We start from the raw sequence: 8,600 nt of genomic DNA, 5'->3' as shown, positions 1-8,600 counted from the left end.
GTTTGTGTCGTGCCCATAATCATTATGGAAACAACAAAACTTATTCTTGTCCTTCTTTCCTTCTGAACGCAAGGGTGGTGGCTTTCGGTATGGTACCTCCTGGTATGTTTCCAAGTAAATCTCAGCCCTTGATGTAGTCACATTGGTATAATTGATGAACTTGGGCTGGTAGGGTTGCTGCTTAGTTTGTTTGTCTGCGGGTGCTGAATTAGCTTTCTTTTCTCCACCCTACTCGACCCCTGATGTATTCCTCTTCTTACCGTTGCCCCCACAGCTGCCCTGAGGGTTTGTGCCATTTTTATTTGCCTTGATAGTGGTCAGATGGTTTATGTCTTTTTCTTCCTTCATTAAAGCATCATCTAGCTTCATGTATTTGTCGGCTCGGTCCAGGAACTCCTACATGGTGTTGATAGGGTTCCTGTGTATACTATCCCACAAGGGACTATGATAAATTATTCTTGTCGAGATGGCAACAAACTTCCCTTCATCTCCTATTGTGGATGCTCGATTTTCCTCTCTCATGAATCTTTGAATGTAGTCTTTCAGGGATTCATCTTTCCCTTGCTTAATGTCAGCTAACTGATTCATCTTTCCCTTGCTTAATGTCAGGAAGTGATGGATCCAGGTTTGAATTTCAAATACCATTCCTGAGCTAAGTCAGAGAGAATGGTAGGGAATATCGTGCACCTATAATCATGCTCCACACCGAGTAACTCAATCTGATCCTCGAACTTCCCAATGTGTCGTACTGGGTCCTCCTTCCCAGTGTATGTAGGAAGTTTCAGGGTCTTGTATTTCGGTGGTGGTTAGGTAGCTTGGAACTTGGTACTGAAAGGACTCCCACTTCTATGAGCCAACTCAATATCTTAAGGTTTATTTGTTAGACCCTGAACAACCATAACGAGTGCATCTATTTGAGCCTGCACTGCTGGTGGGATCGCTGCTCCAGATGGGGCAGATGTCCCTAGTACCCCCTTTTGAGTGTTGGTCCTCCTGTTGATGACCTCCCTCAAATCCTGAGGTTGCGCATCTTTCCCCAGCCTATCGAACACAATATTGGTGTTATTCATTAGTTCTTTTTCCCTTGCGAGGATGAGGGTGTAGGGGTGGTAGGTCCACTTTGCCCTTGTCGGTGCGGCCCTGCCTCCGAGCCTCTCCTCCTACATGACTTTGAGATTTTGAGCAGCCATTTCCATTCCTATCACGCCTCCCAGATGTTTGACCCTCATCTCCTGCGTTGTTTTGTCGGTCCCCTTGGGAGGGGGCCTCCGGGTTGGTAATACTCCTACTCCGAGATGAAATGTTATTCTTCTTAGTCATGGAGTAGGCAGTCTTTGACTGTGACTCTTCATCCGGTCTTTGGGAAAGTGGTTCTGAGAGTGTCCTTGGGGTTCTACTCCTCTCCTGGGACTCTCTGTTATCGTTGTCTCGCATTCCTGCTGCTTTGGTCTGAGCCTCCCTCACCGCCTGAGCAGCAACTTCAGCGTTAGCTCAGGCTAACTGAGTAGCTGCCTCCAAGGCCACAACAGCCTCCTGGTGTCTCCGGCCAGCTTCCTGCTCCCTCTGGATCATTCTCTGGACCTTCTCATCTATCTCCCATCGTTGTTGTTCCATAGTCGCCCTCTGAAGGGAAATTTCTGCAGCAAAGGCCTCCTGCCTCGCCAGAAATTGCGCCATCTCCTCCTGGTGAGCGTCTAGTGGATCTTCCGCATCAGGGTGATCTCCAACCTCCACATGAGGTTTGTTAACGGGATCTATGGGATCCTGAGTGGTGGAATCCCTGGGAGAAGTCTTCTTCGTCTGACTCGATTTTGGAGGCATCGTAAAAAATGATGAAAATGTGTTTCTTGATTTCGTACTCTCAATGAAAGCACCAAAATGTTGACCTGTGAAATTGGCCAACGGTCGTATGTACAGTATACGACACCTTTTGAACGAAATAAATATAATAAATGACAAAGTACGACTATCTTAAATAAACGCACAGGAATTTTATAGTGGTTCAGCCCTGTTCTGATGAACAGTAATAACCTAGTCCACTTAGTCTTTAGTATTTAATTACTCGAAAATTACAAGTATGAACTAATGAGTTCACTCCTTAGTAAGATTTTTCTCCCAAAATTTTAGAAAAAGAGATCCCTTGAGGCACGCTAATTAAGGCCCTAAGTCTTATTAGCAAATTTGGAATGCTACAACTATCCCCTCCTTACAGAAATTTCATCCTCGAAATCACCTGAATACCTCGGGATACCGCTCCCGCATATCTTACTCAAGTTCCCACGTCGCCTCCTCAACATTGTTGTTCCTCCACAGCACTTTCACCAAGGCGATGGTCTTGCTCTGCAAGACTTTATCCTTTCGGTCAAGAATGTGAACCGGGTTCTCCTCATATGAAAAATCCTGGTCCAGCTCCAAGTTCTCATAACTCAGTACATGCGTAGAATCTTATATGTACTTCTGGAGCATGGACATGTGAAATACATCATGAACCCCTAATAGAGCTGGAGGCATCGCCAATCTATAAGCTACCTCTCCAACCCATTCTAGAATCTCAAAGGGGCCAACAAACCTAGGGCTCAGCTTGCCCCGAACACCAAACCATTTCACTCCTCTCAAGGGAGAAACCCTGAGAAACACATGATCACCGACTTGAAACTCTACGCTTTTGCGTTTCAAATCCGAGTAACTCTTCTAGCGACTCTGGGAGGCAAGCATTCGAGCTCTAATCTTTTCAATTGCCTCATTTGTCCTCTGAACCATCTCAGGACCCAAGTATTTCCTCTGACCCATCTCATCTCAATGGATAGGTGATCTACACTTCCTCCCATATAACATCTCATACACAGCCACTCCGATAGTCGCATGATAACTATTGTTGTACAAAAATTCAATCAAAGGGAGATACATACTCCAAGATCCCCCAAAATCTAGTACACATGCTCGTAACATATCCTCCAGTACCTGAATCATCCTCTCAGACTGTCCATCCGTCTAAGAATGATAAACGGTACTAAACCGCAACTGCGTGCCCATAGGCTTCTGCAGGCTCTCCCAAAACTTGGAGGTGAAGGTGGGGTCCCTGTTGGATACTATTTGTAATTGCCTAAACTCCAAGGACCGTTACAGTGTGCCTTATAAACAGTGCTAAACTCGCTAATCGAGTCATTTGGCCATAATCGTGTAACTAAGTATGATTAGTGGTTTAGGGATTACAAATTTTGGTTAGGATATAACGTTTCACTAAAACGTTTACTGTATACATTGTGATCCCAAAAATATAATTTAGAGGTCTATTACAAGAAAATATTTACAACCAGCTATTCTAAGCGGCAAAATAGGGTTTACCCCTAGTTCCTCTTTCAACCCTCGGCCGTGGCAGTCGAGCAACCGCATATGTACACATTGTCACCTAAACTCTCCAACTCAAGGATGGTCCAACTTTCTTTTGCCTTTACCTACACCACATAGCACCCGTGAGCCGAAGCCCAGCACGAAAACTTAATATGCTCATGATCAGTAATAACATGTCATCAAATCATAAGGCTCATGCCTAGAAAATATAGCCCTATTCAAGCAAGCAAATAAGTTCACGTAATGATGGGTATCTAGCATAAGGAATCCTGCCCTCCTGAGCGGATGACTATCAAGTCAATCCTAATCAGATAAGTGATTTAACACTGGTGGTTCCGGTAACCATACTGGGCTTATAGCCCTAAATAGAAGAGTGACAGTTGTAAAAGTCACTAAGGTGGATTCTGTTCCCTTTATAAATAAGTGATCCTTTCACTAGCTTAAACAAAATAGGTATCTGGTGAAATAGTCACCAGCATAAACCTACCGAGTAGATAAGTGATCCTTTCACTAGCTTAAGCAGGAAAGGTATTTGATGAAATAGTCACCAACATAAACCTATCGAGTGACCACAGGGTAACTAACATGGGATTCCGCTCCTTTAGCCATGTGACAAAACAGTCACCTAGGCCTTTGGCCCTGGCTCTGAGTAACTATTTTTAGACTAGACAAGCGCTTATAATTTTCATCGACCTTCGAGTCGGTCCAGCATTAATGCTCCTAGAGTCATTCAACGCTGATATCGATTAGATCTAATCTTTTATCGACTCTGCATTCATGACGCTTATGCCATTTCTAACTCTTAGGTCAGTAAAACATGACCAGTGTTCAACCCATTGTGAACTTGACTAGTAAGTCATAGCTTCACAGACGGATCTGACACCATTGCCGATTCTGACTAGTAAGCCAGTGCCACACACAAGTAAGTAATGCTATCAGGCATATACCATATGTCAAATATCCAAGTACAGGGCATTCAGCATGCTTACTTAACAATTTCTAGCACAATCAAGATCATGCATAAACACAGAGTCTCAAGCTCTGATCAATCTCATATTTAACATTCATGGCATGCCCTATCCACATGTTTCTCATGCATCACATGCATCACATTTAAACACTCGACATGCCTCAATAATAACCATGCATGTCATATACAGGATGCAGTTTTCTTACCTCGGGTTCGAGCAAGAAATAACAATTGAACGACCCTTAAGAACGACCAATCCTTTAATCCCTTAGCGGTCACCTAGCCATAACCAAATATGGGACTCCATCAATAAAATCAATAATAAAGGTTCCTAGACCAAGACCAAGACCTAGCCTCTGAGACATCAAATCCCACCAAACAGGGTAGTAAGAATGATCCTAAGGCCTAAGGTTTGAGTCCCCAAGCCAAAAACTCAATTTTTGGCCAAAAAGCTCTTAAGGGTCGCGGCCCTACTTCCACCATGCTGCGGCCCGCCTCCCAAACAGAGGCACCAGCCTCAAGCTCCTGCACCCAATGTCGCAGCATTGCCTCCCAGCAGCAAAAACCCTTGTTTTCTCCCATCAAAACCTCATTTTTTTTCCCTCTTTTAATCCTTCCAAAACTTACCCAAACATCTCCAAATCCAAACCAAGCATCCCCACAACACAATCAACATTCCCACAACAAAACCCAAGCTTTGAACCACCAAAAACCACACCAATTACTCAATTCTATAATAAAAAATTCTAACTCAAAACTAATTTCAAAACAGAGTAAAAACCAGAAATTTCATGGCTGAATCTTACCTCAAGCTCAAGATTAAACCCCCTTCAATGGCTGAACACAAGCCTAGAACCTCAAGCCTTGATTCCCACACTTGAATCCTCAAACTTAGCTTCAAAACTCAAGAAGAAAATGATGAACGGATGAAGAGGAAGAAGGTGAAGGAGAAGCTCTGTTTTTGCTTAACTTTCCACAGCCTTCTCAAGTTATATCTATCCTTAGGGTGAAAAGACCTAAATGACTTTAGGCTTATCCTCCTTCCTTAACAGCCCCAAGGGAAAAATTATCATTTCCCATCTAATCCTGCTAATCATAATTAACGTCCTCCAATTCCCATTTTTCCTAATATTCTCAAATGTTAATAAATCACATCCCATTACCTTTTAATTCTCGGCAATGTTCTAATCACCAAATTACCTCGAGACTCACCCCGAGCCTCGAAACTAACCCCGTTATGACCAAACCGATAACTTGCATTCAAAGCTCGTCACATGCCTAATGACTCGAAAAAATCCACATATAATGTGGTATTATTCATAATTCACCCACATGCATGAAAATGCACAATTACGCCCTCAACGGGCCAAATTACCAAAATGCCCTTATAATTAAAAATGGACCCATACGCATGCATTTATCATCATATCATAATATAATTCACATAAACATGCATATAATCACTTAATAATATAATAAATCAATTATGGCCCTCTCGGCTTCCTAGTCAAGGTCCTAAACCTTATTAGGAAATTTGGGGCATTACATTATCGACCTCGGAGCCCCATGAAGTCGAACAATTTCCTTCACATACAATTCAACATACTGCTCCACAATATAAGTCTTCCTAATATGAAAAAAGTGGGTGGACTTGGTATACCTATCCACAATCACCCACACTGAATCAAGTTGTCCCACGGTCTTCGGCAAACCTACCATGAAATCCATGGTGATATCCTCCCACTTCCACTCTAGAATCCCTAGAGGTTGCAATAACCCTGCTGGCCTCTGATGTTCAGCCTTTACCTGCTGACAAGTTAAGCACTTGGCCACATAGTCCACCACGTCCCTCTTCATTCCCGACCACCAATACAAGGTTCTCAAATCTTGGTACATCTTCATTGTACCCGGATGTAAAAAATAGGGAGTGGTATGAGATTCATCCAAGATCTCTCGCCGGATATCAGAATCCATCGAAACACAGATCCGACCCTTGTACTTTAATAGTCACATCTCCAAAATAGAGAAGTCCCTAGCCGCTCCGACTAAGACACTCTCTCTGTGCCCTCTCAACTGGGGATCCTCCCCCTGCACTTCCTTGATCCTCTCAAGGAGTGTAGACTAAAGAGTGATATTGGCTAACCGACCAACCACCAACTCTATACCAACTCTAGTCATCTCCTCAGCTAACTTACCAGATATCTACCTCGAACTGAACAATTATCTTGGGCCCTTCCGACTCAACGCATCGACCACTACATTAGCCTTCCCAGGATGGTATAGGATATCACAATTGTAATCCTTTACCAGCTCCAGCCAACGTCTCTGGCGTATATTCAGATCCTTCTGGGTAAAGAAGTACTTCAAACTCTTATGGTCGGTGTATATTTTGCACTTCTCTCCATATAAATAATGTCTCCAAATCTTAAGTGCAAATACCACCGCTACCAACTCTAGATCATGCGTGGGATATCTCTACTCATACTCCTTTAGCTGTCTCGATGCGTAGGCTATCACTTTTCCAGCTTGCATCAGTACACACCCCAAACCTGGTCTAGAAGCATCACAATAAACCACAAACTTCTCATTATTGGATGGCAGACTCAATACTGGAGCGGTGATCAATCGGCGCTTCAATTCCTTGAAATTGTTCTCACACCTGTCTGTCCACACATACTTAGTCTTCTTTCGCGTCAATTCAGTCAATGGTGTGGCTATCCTGGAGAACCCCTCAACGAACAGCCGATAATACCCTACCAATCCTAGAAAGCTCCTAACTTCTGCTACACTGCTCGGTCTAGGCCAATTTCTCACTGCCTCAATCTTGCTTGGGTCAACCAGAATCCCCTTCTTACTGACAATATGGCCCAGAAACGTAACTTATTGTAGCCAAAACTCGCACTTGCTGAACTTAGCATATAACCTATGCTCTCTCAACCGCTGTAATACCAGGCGGAAAAGCTGCTCATGCTCTATCTCTGACTGTGAATACACCAGTATGTCATCAATAAACATAATCACAAACTTATCCAAATAGTCCTTGAAGACCCTATTCATCAAATCCATAAAGGCTGCTGGGGCATTGGTTAATCCAAAGGACATAACCAGGAATTTATAGTGTCCATATCTCGTGCTAAAAGCGATCTTTGGTATGCCATTCTATTTAATCCTTAACTGGTGGTAACCTAACCGAAGGTCAATCTTAGAGAACAATGTCTTCCCCTGTAACTGTTCAAACAAGTCGTCGATCATGTGGGTACTTGTTCTTAATGGTCAACTTGTTCAGCTCCCTGTAATCAATACACATCCTTAAAGATCCATCCTTCTTCTTGACAAACAACACTGAAGCACCCCATGGCGAGAAACTCGGTCTGATGAACCCCAAATCCAGTAACTCCTGCAACTGAATCTTCAATTCCTTCAACTCTGCTGGAGCCATTCTATAAGGTGTCCTAGATACTGGCTCCGCCCCTGGCGCCAACTCTATAGCAAAGACGATCTCCCATTATGGCGGCAACCCTGGAAAGTCTGCTGGAAACAAATCTGGAAACTCACATACCAATCTGGTCTCACTTGGTCCCATCAGCACAACTCTAGAGGTATCCACAATGTTCGCTAGGAATCCTATGCAACCTTCTTGCATCAGGTTTCTAGCATTCAGTGCTGAAATCATAGGTACTTACAGTCCACTAACTGTCCCTACATATACAAAGGGTACCTCCCCTTCTAGTTCAATGGTCACCATCCTGCGCTTGCATTCAATTGTCGCCTCATACTTCGATAACCAATCCATCCCTAGAATCATATTGAAGTCATCCATTGCTAACTTAATCAGATCAACAGACAACTCTCTACTGGCAATGCTCTAACCCATCTCCTAGAGACTACCAGTTCTCCAGTCGGTAACAAAGTCTGAAATCCCCTAGCATACAAAGCACTAGGTCTACACAGTTGATCTATCACTCTAGCATACACAAATGAATGAGTAGCCCCCGAATCAATCAATGCAGTAAAAGAAGCACCAGCACTAAAAATCTGACTTGTCACGACCGAGGGGCTGTCTGGGTCAAGGTGAATACTCTGGCAGGAGCGAGATTGTCGCTTTGCTTCGGCTCCTCTTTCCTGGCTTATGGGCAGTCCTTCTTCAAATGGTTGACACTCCCACAAATAAAGCAAGCCTTGATCCTGCACTCTCCCTGATGTCGTCGTCTGCACCGAGGACACACTGGGAAACTCCTCCAGTTGTCACTCCTTCCCTAACAGCCACTAAAAGCACCCC

Source organism: Humulus lupulus, chromosome 2, assembly GCF_963169125.1.
Source record: "Humulus lupulus chromosome 2, drHumLupu1.1, whole genome shotgun sequence".
NCBI lineage: Eukaryota > Viridiplantae > Streptophyta > Magnoliopsida > Rosales > Cannabaceae > Humulus > Humulus lupulus.
This window is presented reverse-complemented; position numbering follows the sequence as displayed.